This window comes from Pleurodeles waltl, chromosome 12, assembly GCF_031143425.1.
Source record: "Pleurodeles waltl isolate 20211129_DDA chromosome 12, aPleWal1.hap1.20221129, whole genome shotgun sequence".
Classification (NCBI taxonomy): Eukaryota; Metazoa; Chordata; class Amphibia; order Caudata; family Salamandridae; genus Pleurodeles; species Pleurodeles waltl.
In genome coordinates, this window is record NC_090451.1 from 62190499 (window position 1) to 62209488 (window position 18990).

The 18990-nt window shown below is 45.9% G+C and overlaps 1 long non-coding RNA gene across 1 annotated transcript; it reads left to right on the forward strand.

Moving 5' to 3' along the window:
* Positions 1 to 447: 447 nt before the first annotated feature.
* Positions 448 to 15074, forward strand: LOC138268263 (uncharacterized). The gene is made up of 3 exons (XR_011199967.1): positions 448 to 569; positions 14125 to 14175; positions 15051 to 15074. It is a non-coding gene; the product is annotated as an uncharacterized lncRNA (long non-coding RNA).
* Positions 15075 to 18990: the final 3916 nt, after the last annotated feature.

Consider the following 18990-nt stretch of genomic DNA (forward strand, 5'->3'; position numbering starts at 1 on the left):
TTTGCCTAAGATAGGGCAGTTTATGCAGGGCAGTTGCGATTTCTGCACTTTTTCTGGTTTCACTTTGTACACATCAACCAGTAAATAGGTACATATATGTCTTTGCTTATGTTAAGGCTTTGTTTTTATCTCCCAGTGCATTTTTTTTGCAGTTTTTAACATATGGCGTGAAATCGACCTGATTGTATTGGTGTGCTTTACATGACTACCAATTACAATACATACAGTCACATGCATTGCTTATAGGCGCGGGGAGATTAAGGGATTTGCCCTGAATCACAGGATGTGGAGCCGTCGCAACGACTCAAACCTGGTTCCTGTCGAGAGGTGGGTCGGAAACAAGGCTTAGGAGGCTTAGATCGTGGTTGAATATTTGAGTTTATTACAAATACAAATGTGTTCACTGCAACAATAACACTGCTTCTCTTGGTTTTTTCTTCCTTAGGGAGCGCCCTGTGTATGTGGCTCAACTGTGACCAGGGAGTGAGGGTTTTCTCTTGTTCCTTCCCTTCTCCTAGAATTCTTGCTGATCTCCCGCCATCATCCTTTGGGAAAGAAGAGACACTGCGGTAAGTTTTTATCTTTTATAATAAGCACCACAGCCGATGCACCAATGTGGTGTCACTCATCTGGGGAACAGAGTGTTAGGATTATTCCCGTGGGAAGGGTGGATAAGCTCTTAAACACTGGAGAATGGTATAGTATTCATGCACGGGAACACCATGGTGACTAGAGTAGATGTCACATGTTTTCAGCGGAACACTCCCCTCTCCCCGATCTGCGTGGCATAGAGAAGAAAGAAAGAAGTGGTCTCAGATGCAGGCCAGAGAAAAAATTAAAATGTGGAAGAAAAGGGAAAAAATAAAAAATAAACTTACGCCAGAACAGAAATAAGAAAAACTGAAAGTATACCACAAAATAAACCCTCCAGCAAAATCTTTACTGCCGGCCCCGGCTCACTTACTGCGAGGGCCGCAACTCTCCTTGAGTTGTGTCGGGGTCGGCACATAGTCAGGAGGTGATGGACACCAACATTCTTCCGTTCAGGTCTCGTCCTCCTCCTCCTCGTCTCTCCGATCGGCATCTTCCTGGTAGGCTTCCTCCATTGGGTTGCGCTGCGTCTGGTTTGAAGCCAAGGAGGTTTCACAGCCCGTATCCGACACACCTCTCCATTGTTATTCTTGCTTCTAGATATTTCTGCTTTCCCTTTGTTCCTTTTCTCCTTCATGTTCTCTCTGCTCCTTCGCCTCCTCACGCTCTATTTTCTCTCGGCCTTTTACTTCAGTGTTTTGCCCTCCTTCCAGTGGATCTCTCGGGTGCATCCAATTGAATTCATTGGTTGGGAAGTCACTTCAGGGTCTCCGTGCCTGCAAGCAAAAGACTTTGTCACTGTTGTTGTTTTCATATCCCTGCCCTCCTGACACTTTGTGTTCCAGGAGCTGCGTGGATTGAATGGAAGGGAACCAATCCATCTCCAGACCTAGCGACATGCCAGGTAAGGAGGGTTTCGGGCGGGAACACCTTCATATACCTTCACCCCTACTTTCTGCCTTGGAAGAAACAAACTCCAGGGGTAACGGGACAGGAAGTCAGCGTTAACTTGTCCTTTTCCTGTTCTGTGTAATATGGTGTATCTGTAAGGCTGCAGGGCTAAGAACAATCTAAGGATGCGTGAGTGATTGCCTCTATTATGGGACATTCATTCCACAGGGGTGTGGTCCGTGTAAAGGGTAAACACACTACCCTGTAGATAGCATTGTAGGGTCTCTACTGCCCATTTGATGGTAAGGGCTTCTTTTTCTATGGTTGCATATTTCTGTTCATGTGGAAACAGTTATCTGCTTATGTATAAGATTAGTCTTTCTGCACCATTTTCATCTATTTGGGAGAGAACCGCCCCCAAACCTATCCCAGATGCATCTGTTTGAAGAATGAAAGGTTTGCTGAAGTCTGTACTTTGTGAAATCGGCTTCATCATGTGGGCTTGTTTTAGCTGTTGGAATGCCTCTACAATGGCGGTTGTGGGTTCTTTTAAGTTCCTTTCTGTGGTTTTCCCTTTTTTTAGGAGATCTGTTAGGGGGACTGCTTTCATGGAAAACTAAGGGATGAGCCTCCTGTAGTAGCCGACTAAATTGAGAAATGCTCTGAAGTCACGTTTAGTCTTGGGAAATGACAATTGTTGGATTGCTGCTACGTTTTCAGTCTGTGGTTTGATCATACCCTCCCCCAGGAGATAACCCAAGTGATTGACGGTGGTGGCTGCCAGATGGCTCTTCTTGTGATTGACTGTCAGGCCAATTGAGCCTAAGGCATATGATACCTTCTTTAAGTGTTGTAAATGCTCTTCCTCATTATAACTGTGGATAATTATATAATCTATATAGGCAGCTGCATATGTTTTATGGGGGACCAACACAGTGTTCATCATTCGTTGGAACGTAGCTGGTGCTCCATGAAGACAAAAAGGAAGGACAGTATACTGAAAGAGCCCGTCTGGGGTGGAGAAGGTGGTCTTCTCTTTATCAGCAGGGTTGAGTGGTACCTGCCAGTAACCCTTACAAAGGTCTAATGTACTAATGTACCGTGAAGTGCCCAACTCTTCTATCACTTCGCCTACCCTGGGTAAGGGATAAGAATCAAACTTGGAAATTTTGTTTACCTCACAGAAATCTATACAAAACCTGATAGAACCATCAGGTTTAGGAACTAACACATTGGAAAGCATCCAATTGCTTACGGATGCTCTATAACTCCCATCTCTATAATGGTTTCCTCTTTTATAGCCTGCCTTAGAGCTTCGGGTATGCGATATGGCTTAAGGCGCACAATCCTACCTGATATGGTAGAAACAGAATGGGTATGTCAGTCCTTCCTGGGAGGGTGGAAAAGGTAGAAAGGGAAGGAGATAAATACTCGAGAAGCTCTTTTTTCTTGTCTGGATCAAGTGTCACTGCTATACTGTTAGACACTTGTTTGGTTTTTTTGTCTTCACGAGCTACATGAAGGATGGGGGTTGGTCCGTCCCATTTTGTTAGCAAGTAAATGTGGTATATTTGACTCTATTTTTTTTTCTTTATTCAATTCTAGTCTGTAGGTTACAGGAGTAACCACCTCCAATGCCTTGTTTGGTCCCAGCCATTGACACAACATTTTATTAGCAAAAGTGGGCATCATCAACAATACCATATCTCCTACAGAAAACTGCCTGAGGGTGCTGTGTTTGTAATTTTGCTCTTTCTGAGACCGCTGAGCATCTTCTGAGGTATGTTAAGCTATCTCATGGATTTGTCCCAAACGAGTTTTCAGCTCAGTGACATATTCCAGTAAAGGCTTAGAATAGTATTTTTCTTGGTCCAAAGCTTTCCATGCCATGTCTAATATAGTGCGTGGTTTATGGCCAAAAAACGAATTCAAAGGGGGAATAACCTGTGCTGCTTTGCTTTTGGCTTCTGATCACAAACAGGGCTAGGGGTAACATTTGGTCCCACTTTCGGGTCTCCAATTCTAACAACTTCTTCAATGTAGACTTTAATGTGGTGTTATACCATTCGACCAGACCATCCGTTTGAGGTTGGTACGTGGCCATGCGGATCTGTTTAATACCAAGTTGTCTACAAATTGTTTCATAAGATGGGAAGAAAAAGGTGTGCCCTGGTCAGTTAGGATTTCGCAGGGAATACCTACTCTGGAGAAGACCTATATCATGGATTTCACTATTAGAGTAGTGGTGGGGTATGGCCTCTGGGTATCTGGTGGTGTAATCAACTATAATTAGTACGTATCAATAGCTGCTTCTGGTAGGAAGTAAAGGACCTATTATGTCCATGCCTATCCGAGAAAATAGTACTTCCATAATCGGCAGGGGTCTCAGGGGAGCCTTCTTGGGGAGCCTAATGCTAGTTTTCTGCCAAATAGGACTTCCTGGCTATAATAGGATATTTACTTGGCTATATAAGCCCGGCCAATAAAATTTTCTAAGATTGTTTTTCCGTCTTTCTGGGTCCAAAATGCACCCCTAATAAATGGCTATGTGCCAGGTATAATCCCTTTTTACAGAAAGGGGTAGGAACCAATAGTTGCTGGGGCCCACTCTGGCTTCTGTCCGGTACAATAGCCCTTGTTGATTAATAAAGTGGGGGCCCACTGCCTTGTGATCCTCTTCTTCTTCACTGGCCTCTTGAAATTGGGGTTCCTCTCTTTGGGCCATCTGGAAGTTTCTGTCAGACTCCCAGATAAAGTCCTCCCTCTGGACAGGGAGGGCTTTGGACACTTTCTGCTTCTCTTTTCGGTGTTGGTTTTGGCTCTTAAGGACTTTTGGAATGGGCTGTTCCTCTTCAGTCTGTGCAAATGGAGGGATATCTAGCTAAATCTCTTCCTTTTTCTGGGATTCCTTTATCATTTTCTCTAAGTCTGGTTGGAAGTTTCCTATTATCATGGATGCTGAGAGTTGAGGATCAACCCTTACCCTGAGTGGTACCGCTGGCCCGTCTCCTTGTGGGACAGTCACTTCAGCAAGTGGGTAAGACTTTTCATCTCCATGGACGCACTGAAGGGTCACTTGCCTCCCCATTGGGGTCACTGCCCCAGGAATATTGTGAGTTCTTAACCCCTTAGCTGCTGGGCCGTTTCCCCCCCCAGTGCTGAGCCCTTTTTTGGCTATTTGGGGTAGTTCGCGCTTAGGCCCTCATAACTTTTTGTCCACATAAGCTAACCAAGCTAAATTTGCGTCCTTTTTTTCCAACATCCTAGGGATTCTAGAGGTACCCAGACTTTGTGGGTTCCCCTGAAGGAGGCCAAGAAATTGGCCAAAATACAGGGAAGATTTCGATTTTTTCAAAAAAGTTGAAAAAGTGGCTGCAGAAGAAGGCTTGTGGTTTTCCCCCTGAAAATGGCATCAACAAAGGGTTTACGGTGCTAAACTCAGCAGCTTCCCAGCTTTCAGGAACAGGCAGACTTGAATCAGAAAACCCAATTTTCCAACACAATTTTGGCATTTTACTGGGACATACCCCATTTTTGCAATTTTTTGTGCTTTCAGCCTCCTTCCAGTCAGTGACAGAAATGGGCATGAAACCAATGCTGGATCCCAGAAACCTAAACATTTCTGAAAAGTAGACAACATTCTGAATTCAGCAAGGGGTCATTTGTGTAGATCCTACAAGAGTTTCCTACAGAAAATAACAACTGAAAAAGAAAAATATTGAAATTGAGGTGAAAAAAACATAAATGTTTCTCTACGTTTTACTCTGTAACTTTTCCCTGCAATGTCAGATTATCGAAAGCAATATACCGTTACGTCTGCTGGACTCCTCTGGTTGCGGGGATATATAGGGCTTGTAGGTTCATCAAGAACCCAAGAAACCCAGAGCCAATAAATGAGCTGCACCCTGCAATGCGTTTTCATTCTATACCGGGTATACAGCAATTCATTTGCTGAAATATAAAGAGTAAAAAATTGCTATCAAGAAAACCTTTGTATTTCCAAAAAGGGCACAAGATAAGGTGTTGAGGAGCAGTGGTTATTTGCACATCTCTGAATTCCGGGGTGACCATACTAGCATGTGAATTACAGGGCATTTCTCAAATAGATGTCTTTTTTACACACTCTCCTATATTTGGAAGGAAAAAATGTAGAGAAAGACAAGGGGCAATAACACTTGTTTTGCTAATCTATGTTCCCCCAAGTCTCCCGATAAAAATGATACCTCACTTGAGTGGGTAGGCCTAGCGCCCGCGACAGGAAACGCCCCAAAGCGCAACGTGGACACATCCAAATTTGTGGAAGAAAACAGAGGTGTTTTTTGCGAAGTGCCTACCTGTAGATTTTGGCCTCTAGCTCAGCCGGCACCTAGGGAAACCTACCAAACCTGTGCATTTCTGAAAACTAGAGACCTAGGGGAATCCAAGGAGGGGTGACTTGCGGGGCTCGGACCAGGTTCTGTTACCCAGAATCCTTTGCAAACCTCAAAATTTGGCTAAAAAAAACACATGTTCCTCACATTTCTGTGGCAGAAAGTTCTGGAATCTGAGAGGAGCCACAAATGTCCTTCCACCCAGCGTTCCCCTAAGTCTCCCGATAAAAATGATACCTCACTTGTGTGGGTAGGCCTAGCGCCCGCGACAGGAAACGCCCCAAAGCGCAACGTGGACACATCCAAATTTTTGGAAGAAAACAGAAGTGTTTTTTGCGAAGTGCCTACCTGTAGATTTTGGCCTCTAGCTCAGCCGGCACCTAGGGAAACCTACCAAACCTGTGCATTTCTGAAAACTAGAGACCTAGGGGAATCCAAGATGGGGTGACTTGCGGGGCTCGGACCAGGTTCTGTTACCCAGAATCCTTTGCAAACCTAAAAATTTGGCTACAAAAACACATGTTCCTCACATTTCTGTGGCAGAAAGTTCTGGAATCTGAGAGGAGCCACAAATTTCCTTCCACCCAGTGTTCCCCCAAGTCTCCCGATAAAAATGATACCTCACTTGTGTGGGTAGGCCTAGCGCCCGCGACAGGAAACGCCCCAAAGCGCAACGTGGACACATCCACATTTTTGGAAGAAAACAGAGGTGTTTTTTGCAAAGTGCCTACCTGTAGATTTTGGCCTCTAGCTCAGCCGGCACCTAGGGAAACCTACTAAACCTGTGCATTTTTGAAAACTAGAGACCTAGGGGAATCCAAGATGGGGTGACTTGCGGGGCTCTGACCAGGTTCTGTTACCCAGAATCCTTTGCAAACCTCAAAAAGTGGCTAAAAAAATAAGTTTTCCTCACATTTCGGTGACAGAAAGTTCTGGAATCTGAGAGGAGCCACAAATTTCCTTCCACCCAGCATTCCCCCAAGTCTCCCGATAAAAATGATACCTCACTTGTGTGGGTAGGCCTAGCGCCCGCGACAGAAATGGATCACACAAGGGTCAATGGTAGTCCTTGCTTGAGGTCTACTGTTAACCCTGGAGTGATTCATTCCTGAAGCAGGCACTAGGCGCAGGCACACAAGCGGGGTTGTGTTTTTATCAGGACAAGTGGGGAAACACTGGGTGGTAGGAATTTTGAGGATCCCTGCAGATCCCTGGACTTCTGCTCATTGGAATACAAGGAAAATGTGTTTTTTAAGCACATAATGTAATTTCAAGGGGATTCTGGGTGAAGGAAAACTGGTGAGAGCCATGCAAGTCCTGCACCCTTGGACTCCCCTGGTACTAGTTTGTTAAAGTTAACCCACCACTCACACTGGTTGGTTTTAGCACCTCCAGAAATTATGGTTTCAAAGCATGATTACTTATCAAAGTATCTGAATATTGAAACCAAGCCTTCTGAAAGTGGGCCATAAAGCCGCGTCCAGGCACCAACCTCTTTATGGTCCATTCACACACAACAAACAACCCTTTCATATCGCCAGCCACAGGCCCAATCCAACCAATCACTGCACTCACATTAACTTACCGCTGCCAGACAAGGGCCCATCACATTCACACGCCACAGAACGGAATAAGTTTGACTACATTTTACCACCTGTCAAGTAACTGCCTCCTTCTTCCTTAACATTACCAAATGCATGCGTAACAAATCTTTACTAATGACTCCTGTGACAGCCACCTGAGGCTCAGGAAGACATGTTTTTCATGCGCCTTTAACGCACTCTCTGTGCTAAATCCAACTCCTTCCAGTTTGTGGATGCAAGTTGGGGGTGTCCGAGTATGCCGTACAAAGCGATTCCTCGAACTGAGTGAGCATATCTACCTTTGAAACTAAGGGAGACATGCTGGGGATTTCTCATGCTGTTACCTAAAGAGAAGGTCATAGGCTAACTGCCTCCTTCTTCCTTAACATTACCAAATGCATGCGTAACAAACCTTTACTAATGACTCCTGTGACAACCACCTGAGGCTCAGGAAGACATGTTTTTCATGCGCCTTTAACGCACTCTCTGTGCTAAATCCAACTCCTTCCAGTTTGTGGATGCAAGTTGGGGGTGTCCGAGTATGCCGTACAAAGCGATTCCTCGAACTGAGTGAGCATATCTACCTTTGAAACTAAGGGAGACATGCTGGGGATTTCTCATGATGTTCCCTAAAGAGAAGGTCATAGGCTATGGAAAAGGTTAGTGTTTGGTACATAGGGGAGTCCATGAGAACGTAGCATATGTCCCAGCCAACATTATGTGCAGTGATGTGACTATAATGCACTTATACAGCAAACTGAACATCTACTAAGTTCTGATGGAGGATGAACATGAAAAGCAGGTCAAACACTGACCTATACAAGTCATTCTCCTTCAGTGCTGGGATGGCACCAATGGGTTTGAATCCATAGGTGTAGATGATGTACATCTGTACTACCTTTACTATCTGCCTTCTACCTGTGCAATAACCCTGTGAAGGCACTCCCACCATAAGCTTTCCTTACCCATCCATGTCTCTGTTCTCATCAGAGTCCTGGCTAATCCTGTATAATAGCCAAGTGAACCTATACTAGTTTGTGGAAGCAAGTTGGGGTTTTCCAAGTATGCCGTACAAAGTGATTCCTCGAACTGAGAGAGCATATCTACCGTTGAAAGTAAGGTAGACATGCAGGTGAAGAAAGGGTACTCCGTGGTAATGTGGCATATGTTCTGTCCACTAGTATATGCAGTAGGGGGGAGAAAATGCATGTTAATTGAACAGAACACCGACCACACCAAAAGGAAGTCCATGATGAAGTAAAATTCTGTGGCTCCTTGCCTAACGAAGCAGTGGCCCATGGACGTTCGGTATCCATGCACTGCCACTGAAAGGATTACCCAACAGCAGCTCAACCTCAGTCGATTTCTCAGAACTTTGCTTTAGTATGATACAACGTAAAGCAAGTAGGGATACAGAGGCCTGGTTGTGATGGACACTGGGGACAGTAATACCGACTCTCCTGCCGCTTTCCATGCTTTGAGCACACTTTACAGCGACGACATGGACGATCCTTTTTGGGTGTTTTAGGTATGCGATCAGCAAAGTGTCGCTCCTGCAGCCTTGCCACATCCTCTAGAACATATGAGGTGGAGGCTGCTGCTTCTTCTGTAACAGCAGTGAGGCTTTCAATTACAGACAACTGGAAGTCAAGGAAAGTCATGAGTCTTCCTGTTGTTGTCTGACGGTAAACAACATACGCATTATATGTTGCCATCTGAATCAGGTGGGTAAACAGTTTCTTGTACCAAGTGCGAGTTTTACGACACGCATTGTATGGTTGAAGAACCTGGTCGTTCTTGTCCACTCCACCCATGTACTTATTGTAATCGAGTATACAGATGGGCTTGTGGACTTCGGCCATCTGACCCCAAACCGTGATGGGAGAAGTGCTCTCATCATGAATTGTAGTGAGCACGTATACATCACGCCTATCTAGGAACCTGACTGCGAGCAGTTCGTTAGAACGCAATGCAGTACTCTGTGATTTCTGGAGCTTCTTGCAAACAAGCTCCTGCGGGAATCCTTTGCGCTTACAACGAACTGTACCGCAGGCCACAGTGCCAGCTTTGTAGAGCTCACTGAACAGCTCTACTCCTGTATAGAAATTGTCCACATAAAGGTTATAACCTTTGTGAAGAAGTGGCTGGACAAGTTCCCATACAATCTTACCTGTGACCCCTAACACGGGAGGGCAACCTACAGGGTTTAGGGTAGAATCCTTCCCTGTATACACTCTCAGGCTGTACACATAGCCAGTAGAGCTCTCACACAGTATGTACAGCTTTATGCCATAGCGAGCTCTTTTGCTCGCAATGTACTGTCTGAAAAGCAGCCGTCCTTTGTACAGGATCAAGGACTCATCGACTGCTATATTCTTTCCAGGAGTATAGATCTCTGGAAACCTGGCAGACAAATGTTCCACGACAGGCCGAATTTTGAACAACCTGTCATGATCTGGATGGTCCCGGGGCAATGCAGCAGAATTGTCATTGAAATGCAGCATGCGCTGCAGTAGCAAAAAACGATCTCTGCTCATGTATGGTGCGAAGATGGGAGTTACCCAAACCGTGCGAGTCGTCCAGTAGGACTGCAAGGTGGGTTTCTGCACTAACCCCATTTTGAGCGTAAGGCCCAAAAATATCTTCAACTCCGCCAGCGAAGTGGGAGTCCACTGGCGTGCCCTAGAACGGGGCCCTAGAGTGCCTCCGCGCTCCCTCAGAAATTGGTCTGCACGCAAATTTGTTTGCTGCACAACTTTCTGAAGAAAGTCAACATCCAAAAACTGATAGATGTAGTCGACTGGCAAAAAGTTAGCTGTATCTACTTTACATCCAGCGTCACCAGTAAAAGGTGGAATTTGGGGCTGAACCAAACAGGGGGGCTGCCAAGAGAGCACTCTCTCTGTGCTTGCGGCAGCAAGCACGTGCTCTCTGGGTTCGGCTAACCCAATGTGGTCCCGCTGCCCAGAATGTGCTTGCGAAGGGACAGCACGGATGTCGTCATTGTCTCCTTCAGACTCACTGGAAGAGGTGTCGTCAGATGGGACTCCGCGGACTGAAAAATCACTCCCAGAATCTGCCCCATTGTCCTCTCCCTCAGATGCTGTCTCAGTGTCTGCTGTATCAGTCTCTGAGCCTACATCAGAACTGTCCTCCATAATCCGAGCTAGGGCTTGATCAGCAGTCATCCAACGAGACGCCATCTCTGCAACTGGCTAAACTGTCCCTCTAAATTACTAGCCTACGTAGAAGGCAGATAGTCACAAAATTGCTTGTGGGTATGTTTGTTGTGTACAACAGGAAATGTCGTCACCTTACCTTCGCTTCTTCTCCAATTCTGCAGATTCTCTGAAAACACTGGAAAAAACAAAAAAAGAATGTATTACTTCACCTTACCACACACCCTGTGCAACAGTCATTTTTGGTGCTCTGCCTCCCATTACCTCCTCTTCTAATTCCCTCAGTACTACCCAGCAAAAGTGCCACTCATATCTCCTTAGTCCCCCTGGCATTACATTTGTTTTAAAGCGCAGGTAACGCTTGCCTTTACTAATCCACTCAGCTACTTTATGGCAACTGCCACTACAGAAAAGACATGCATATATATATATATATATATATATATATATATATATATATATATATATATATATATTGTGTGAACAAGATCCTCACCCCACTCCACGAGGTTCAAATTGGCATCTTTTATTGCAAGCAACAGCCACGTACGCGTTTCGACTCTCAAGGATTCTTGATCACAGTAAATGAGTCCCTCTTTTCTTTCATTGTTTATACTTGCAATAAAACATGTCAATTTGAACCTCGTGGAGTGCGGTGAGATTCTTGTTCACAAAATATTTTCGAGGTTGCTCTCCTCCATCACTGAGCACCGGCAGTGGAGTGCGCTTCGCAACAATCTTTTTAACCAATTTGTGTTGCATATATATATATATATAATAATAATATATATATATATATATATGTTTAGAAACAAAGTGGTTGAAGGGTTGCTGGGCGGCACACTCCACTGCCGGTGCCCAGTGACAGAGAAGACCAATCTAGAAATTATGTAATGCCGAAAAATTTCACCGCACTCCACGACGTACAAATAAACGTGTATTTTATTGCAGTCAATAACCACCAACGTGTTTCAACTCACCAAGGAGTCTTGATCACGGTCCTCGTGGAGTGCGGTGAAATTGTTCACAATTATAAAACAACACACACAAGAATAACAAGCATTTACAATGGAATGGGTCTCGCATCTGCTCGAGTTAGAGCTATTAGCGTTATAAACTCCTAACCCAACTTTTCTTGCCACATAAATTGATAATTGAAAGTTAAACTCTTTCACATAAGAGAGCCAATTCACAGCGCCACGGCCACCATAAGCATCATGTGAAGAGATACACAAAAGGAAAAGAAGTTCGCTCGCAGTTAAACGTAACAGCAAAAGTGCAATTAGCCATGTACCAGGGGCGATGGCCAAGGCGGTAACAAAACCTCCCCAAGGAGGGACAAAGGTAAATCATTTTCCAATGTAATCAAAGGATTTTTGAAGGGCAAGCCCACGAACGAGTGGTAGTGATGGGCGTGAGGTGGGCGTTGTTAGAAGCCCAGATACACACCAACAAGTCAGAAAAGCAGCACATGGGCGCTGCAATGCTTGTCCTGAAAAAAAAAATAAAAAAAAAAAAAAAAAAAAAAATATATATATATATATATATATACATATATACACATATATATAAGAGAGAGAGAGAAAACAAGACACTTATGTCACAAACCTTTTTTTTTTTATACATGTGTGCTTGCCCTTTTTTTTTTTACCCTGGGGGGGCGATCGCCCCCCCCAGGCAAAACTACATGTTTTTTTTTTCCCCCTGGGGTCGGCCCGTATTCCAAGGGCCGACCCCGCCATTTTTATTTATTTTTAAACGTTTTTTTATATTGTGGGTGGCGCGATCGCCCCCCAAAACTGTGTAAATAAATCAATATTGCCCCCGGGGGGGGGGGGCGGCCCTTTTACAAGGGGGCCTTCCCCCCCAAAGAAGATCCCTGGTGCCTAGGGGCGTTTCCTGGCCATGGATCGCAGCCGCGCTGCGATCCATGGCCAGGAAACGGTGCCAGGGAGGCATCGATGGAAAGGGGAGAGCCTCCCTGGCATCTGGGGAGGCCGTTTTGGCCTTTTTTTCCCCACCGGAGAAAAAGAGAACGCTTACCTGCTTCTCTCCTTCTCCGGTGGGGAAAAACTGTGACGTCAGCGCGCCTCGCGGTGCGCTGACGTTATAAGGGGGCGGGTGGGATGGAGACGCGGAAGCTCTTCCGCGTCTCCCACGGTAAAAAAAAAAAATACAAATCCTCCGGTGCATTGCACCGGAGGATTTTTAACCCCCTCCCTGGTGTCGGCCACTGGTCGTGACTCGCACCAGGGAGGCAGTGGCCGACGCCCGCATCTAAAAGGTTAACATACTCTGATAACAACCTGTATCTAACATAGCGGGGATGCAGCTACCAATGTCCCTCATGAGGCAGTGATAAGGAGGTTTCTTCTTTGAAGTGACATAATAAGACTCCTTGAGCATCCCTATTTCCATGGGTTCGTCCTCTGGGGAAAATAGCAGGGAATATGACACCTCCCCACAATGAAAGCAAATCAGACTAGGGGCATTAATTCTAGGATCGGGGTTCAAAGGTAGGGGTAAGGATTCGGTCTTCTAAGGGTTCGATGGCTTGGGGTTCATGAACAAAGGGACATTCCTTCCCTTCCATCCCGGGTCATCCCTCCTCTTATGTGCCTCCTGTGCCCTACTAAAGGCACTGGCTATTTCAACTGCAGTCTCTAGAGTCATTTGGCTGTGTTGGCGAACCCAACGTTGTATAGGGGGGTGAAGGGAGTTTAGGTACTGCTCTAAATAGATTTTCCCCATAATTTCTTCCTTGGTTGAGATTTCCAGGTGAAGCCATTGATCTGTCAAATCCTTGAGGCGATAAAAAAAGGGCCCTAGGGGGTTTCTTGGGACCCTTCTCTGACTTGCCGCAGTCGTACGCGGCAAGTCTCAATATCCCCCCAAGTTGTTCTAAGATACTCTTCCTGATATCTTTGTAAGGTGTACTCCCTCAAGTGGACCTAGATATTATCCCCACCTTTCCCTCGGCCATGTTGCCACGTGAGCCATGCGCTCGAAATTGTTGAAGAAAAAGTCAGGGTCTTCTCCCTCAGTGTAATTCTGCAGGACCATCAATGGTAAGGCTGTTTGTCCATGCTGTTGGGTCAGAAGATCCGCTAGTCGTCAAATGGAGGTTTCTTGGGCTTGAGTGACTGTTTCCAACTTTTCGGTTTGCCCTGATATAGCTTTCTTCATGGTCTCTCGGTCCTCAGTTGCAGCCTTTAGAAACCACTCCATTATCCGTTCCAGTTTCTGTTGTCCCTCTGCCATCTTGGTGACCACCGCCTCTATTTCCTCAGATCCCACTTCTGAGACGACTTGTCGAAGGGTGGGTCGGAAATAAGGCTTAGAAGGCTTAGGTCGTGGTTGGATTTTGGCATTTATTACAAGTACAAATGTGTTCACTGGAACAATAACACTGCTTCTCTTGGCTTTTTCTTCCTTATGGAGCGTCCTGTGTATGTGGCTCAACTGTGACCAGGGAGTAAGGGTTTCTCTTGTTCTCTTCCCTTCTCTTAGAATTCTTGCCGATCTCTTGCCTTCATCTTCGGGGAAAGAAGAGACACTGTGGTAAGTTGTTATCTTTTATAATATGCACCACCACCGATACACCCATTTGGTGTCACTCATACAGGGAACAGAGTGTTAGGATTATGCCAGTGCGAGGGGTGGATAAGCTCTCAGAAACTGGGGAATGGTATAGTATTCATGCACGAGAACACCATGGTGACTGGAGTAGATGCCACATGTCTTCAGCTGAACACTCCACTCTCCCCAATCTGTGTGGCGTAGAGAAGAAAGAAAGAAGTGGTCTCAGATGCAAGCCAGAGAAAAAATTAAAAAGCGGAAGAAAAGGGAAAAGAAAAAAAAAATTATGCCAGAACAGAAATAAGACAAACTGAAAGTTTACCACAAAATAAACCTTCCCCGCAATATTCACTGCTGGCCCCGGTTCACTCACCGCGAGGGCCACAACTCTCCTTGAGTTGTGGCGGGGTTGGCACCTAGGCAGGAGGCGATGAACACCACCATTCTTCCGTCCAGGTTTTGTCCTCCTCCTCCTCTCTCCGATCGGCATCTTCCTGGTTGGCTTCCTCCGTCGGGTTGCGTTGCATCTGGTTTGAAGCCAAGGGGGTTTCACAGCCCGTATCTGACACACCTCTCCTTTGTTGTTCGTGCGTCTCGATATATCCGCTTTCTCTTTGTTCCTTTTCTCCTTTACGCTGTCTCTGCTCCTTCGCCTCCTCACGCTCTATTTTCTCTCGCCCTTTTACTTCCGTGTTTTGCCCTCCTTCCGGTTGATCTCTTGGGTGCATCCAATGGAATTCGTTGGTTGGGGTGTCACTTCCGGGTCTCCGTTCCTGCACGCAAAAGTCCTTTGTCACTGTTGTTGTTCTTGTATCCCTGCCCTCATGACATCTGTTTTCCTTCACTTCTTGTTCCAGGAGCTGCGTGGATTAAGTGGAAGGGAACCAATCCATCTCCGCAATAGCGACATGCCAGGTAAGGAGGGGGTTGGGGCAGGAGCACCTTCACATTCCCCGGTTCTGTAATCAGCAGCTTTGTCCTTAACCCTGCATTGTGGGCGGAGGGAGGGAGAGAGGCGGGTAGGAACCACATGAAAGCTTGGCTCGTTATGGGTTTGAGGTTCCAACAGGACCGCAAGCTGACCCAGGCTTCAGGCTCGAGCCTGGCTCAAGCTTTCAGTTGCTCGCCCACCTCTAAGAAAATGCACAAACCAATGTCCTATCTACTGCAAGAAAAGGGTGGACCCCAGACCTGTCCTTCAATCTTTACGTGCATAATCCCTTCAGGCAGGTCTGTGTTTTTTCACCAACATCACATTGCATTCTGGGAGTTGCACTCTTGTTTATTGATCCTCTTATAAAACCAGGAATACAAATCTCACAATGAAACAAAAAACCTGGACTGAACCTACTCGATATGCATGGACACGGGAAACTGGAAGCTATGAGTGGCCTGTCTTCCTTTTTTTCTCTCAAGTTCTCTCCCTTCTCCTCTTGGGTGAAAAACCTGCTATCTTAAATACAAAACTAGTACTTAATACTGCTAAAACCATACTTATTGATGAACTGAGGATCTGGATGGCCACACTGGATCCCATTGATGCATGCGACAAGGAGTTGATGAAGATGAATCTTGCCTCTTCCCTGGATAGATCAGCCATTTGGTTGTCAATTTCTAGTAAGCCCTTTCAGTGTTTGAAGCCTCAAAGGGGCTTTCACATGAAGGTCTAAACTTGAATCTTGCATGTCCAGCACATGCTGTCTAATTCAGGTCCTACAATACTCTTAGAAAAAGAAAGCTTACATAGAAAGCTGGCTTGAATATATTCAGTCATTGCTTCACACCTTATCCCGTTTCAAAATAGTGTTACAAGAAGATGGCGATCTTCGGCTCCTTGGTACTTCAAGGCTTTGCCAAAAATCAAGTCTGCACGTAAACACCTGGAGCACCAGTGGTGCAGAAATAATGAAAACCATCTCAAACATGAAAACACTCAAAGCCTGAGCTACTAGAACAATCAATTTTCCTTGTTCTTGGCAAGTAATTCCCAAACTGCAAGTGCTCTTTGGCTAACGATATCAGAGATATTTTTGCAACGTCAAGGGAAGTGGCTGATTCTCGTTGTTGCATATTTACCCCAATAAACGCTGCCAAGATATTTCAATATTTTTATGGATAAAATCATGAGAATTCAAAAAGATTTTCTGTCTTCCTCTCCACTGATCTGCCTTGCGCTGCATATCCTCTGCCCCCTCATTGATGTCTGGAGATGTTTTCCAGCTCTCTTAGGAAGCAGGGTGTTAATCCCAACAAGTTTGGCTGATCATGGGCCCCACACCTTCCTTTCTAGATTTAAAAGGATCCTTCTACGGTGGCCCCTTTCATGAAGCGCACCCTGAAAGCCTCTCTTGCCCCTGGTACTTCCTCTCAGGATTAAACAGGCTATGATGGTCCCTCTTTTGAAGAAACGTGGGGCCAGATGTATCAAGCTCCCAGTTCGCATTTCTTAAATAGCGAATTTTAAGAAATGCAAAATGGGATTTATGAAAATTGCGATTCGCTAACAGCAATTTCTTAATAATCACAATTGCAATTTGCGAGTACCAAATACTGAATCGCAAAAATAGCGAATCGGTATTTGGAAATCGCAACTTGAGATACCGGCAATCTGGAACAGCCTGATGACATCACAACCAGGAAGTGAGTCAGTGCATGCTGTTTCCAGAAGCCCCAGCCACAGGAGCAGGCAGAGAGACACAGCCAAGCACCAGGCAGTCTTGAGAGTCAGCCAGGACCAAACAAAACAATGGCTACTGATGGGAATGTGAAGGAGAGAGGAAGCGCAACCTTAAACTCAGTGAGCAGGAATTGGAGGTGCTCACAGAAAAGTTGGTCAGGAAACATGACAAGTTATTTGGAGAACACTCACTACAGGTGCCGGAAAGTGAGAAGAGAAAAATGTGGTCAGACATCCAGACCAAAATATACGCAGTGGGTGTTGCGCAGTGATCCATCGAGGAGATACGCAAGCGCTGGTATGACTTGCGTTTAGGTGTCAAAGAGAGGGTAGCAAGCAGGCTGAAGGAGGCAAGGAGCACTTGAGGAGGACCACCCACCCAGACACCGTCTACACCAATGGAAGACATGGTGGAGTCAACACTGCTTCCTGAAGCTGTCAGTGGTGTCACTGACATTGACACCTTGGGCACACCCAGCCGCAGCAAAGGAAAGGGCAGTAATGATGTGTTTCCCCATATGTGCATGTACTAATGGCCCTTAGAAAATATATATGGCATTATGCAGTGTGATAAGTAGTCCATGCCACATTTTACATACAACACAACAATGCATTATGGGAGTGGTAGTCCACCCCCCTAAAATGCATCTGCTACATAAATAGCGAGATAGTGTGAAACCAAACAGACACACCACACAAAAGACTTTCAGAGATACTATGCCAGGGTAAATGTAATCCTATTCAGTAACTGTGAGAGTACATATCCAAAAACAACATGCTGCGCATTATTGTTGCAGATGTTCCGGGCCCTGACGCAGCAGAAGGTGGAAATGTGGGGGATTGCGAAAGTCAGCCACAGACCGACTCAAACACCAGTAAGTCCATCATACAAGCACCAACTAGATGCAGAGCAAGAGTGCTACCCCTCCCTCAGTATAACCTGGACTCAGATGAATTGCCAGATGAAGTACCCACACCACCCCCAGAGGCTAGAAGCACCGACAGACAGCAGTCCCTGCCCCAGCGACAGTCCACTCCCCTCAGGAGGTGTTGCGAGGAAGGCAGACAATGCACAGAGGAAGGTGAGAGCCCATCACTGTTTGGTGGCCTTGAGGCTTCCATGCTGAAAGTGCAGCGCCTGCAATGTAAACACATGAGGTCAATGCACAGGCAGTTGGTGTCAATCCATCATAAAATGGGAGCAATGCACAGGCAGTTGGTGTCAATCCATCATAAAATGGGAGCAATGCACAGGCAGTTTGAGTCTCTCAATGACAACATGGGATCAATGCACAAGCAGTTGGAGTCTCTCAATGATAACATGTGCAAGCTGCATGAGGGACAGCAAACAGCGGCAGGACACGCAAAGGAGATGACAAATGCCATTAGAGAACTCTGCACTGTAATGCAGCAGGAGCATGTCAGCCACTGTAGGCGCCATCACCAATTGATGGGCAGGTTGCATGGGTTCTGCAGATCTGTCAATCGGCTCACTACACAACTGCCTTGGGATCACGACGTGCTGTGGGCATACATGTGGAGATGGCACATTGCAGTCGGGACATTGCACGAGGATTGGCGCAAATCACCAATGTTTTGGAGACAATGCACACAGCCCAGAGTGCTACCAACAGCAAACTGGGTGGTGGGGATAGTGAGGAGCTCCCTTGCCTCAGCAGTCTCACAGCCCCTGTGATGGATCCTAGGCGTCGCAGTACCAGACACAGTACTGTCTTGGGAACCCGCAACAAGAGGTGCCACAGAGACCACTGAGCACTGAAGTGGAGTGCGTGGACGTAGAATGTAATGTTGAGAGGTACAGGGGACTTGCATATCACGTAGCAATGCAGTGATACTATGATGCTAATAGTGTGACACTGTAACTAGGATCTGTTTGTGTATAGTGCTTACCTATGTCCTAATCACACATATATTACCTGAAGTCAGGGCAATAAAGATGCTACCTACAGCAAAAGTAGACGTGGTGTTGTCATTACTTACATCAGAAATAGTTGCGTGTGATCTCAGCACGTCTATGTCTGCCCTCTGCTGCACTGCTTCTGTCTGCTGGGTGAGGGGGTGGCAAGGGATCGTCATCCTCATCGGGATCCACTGGTATG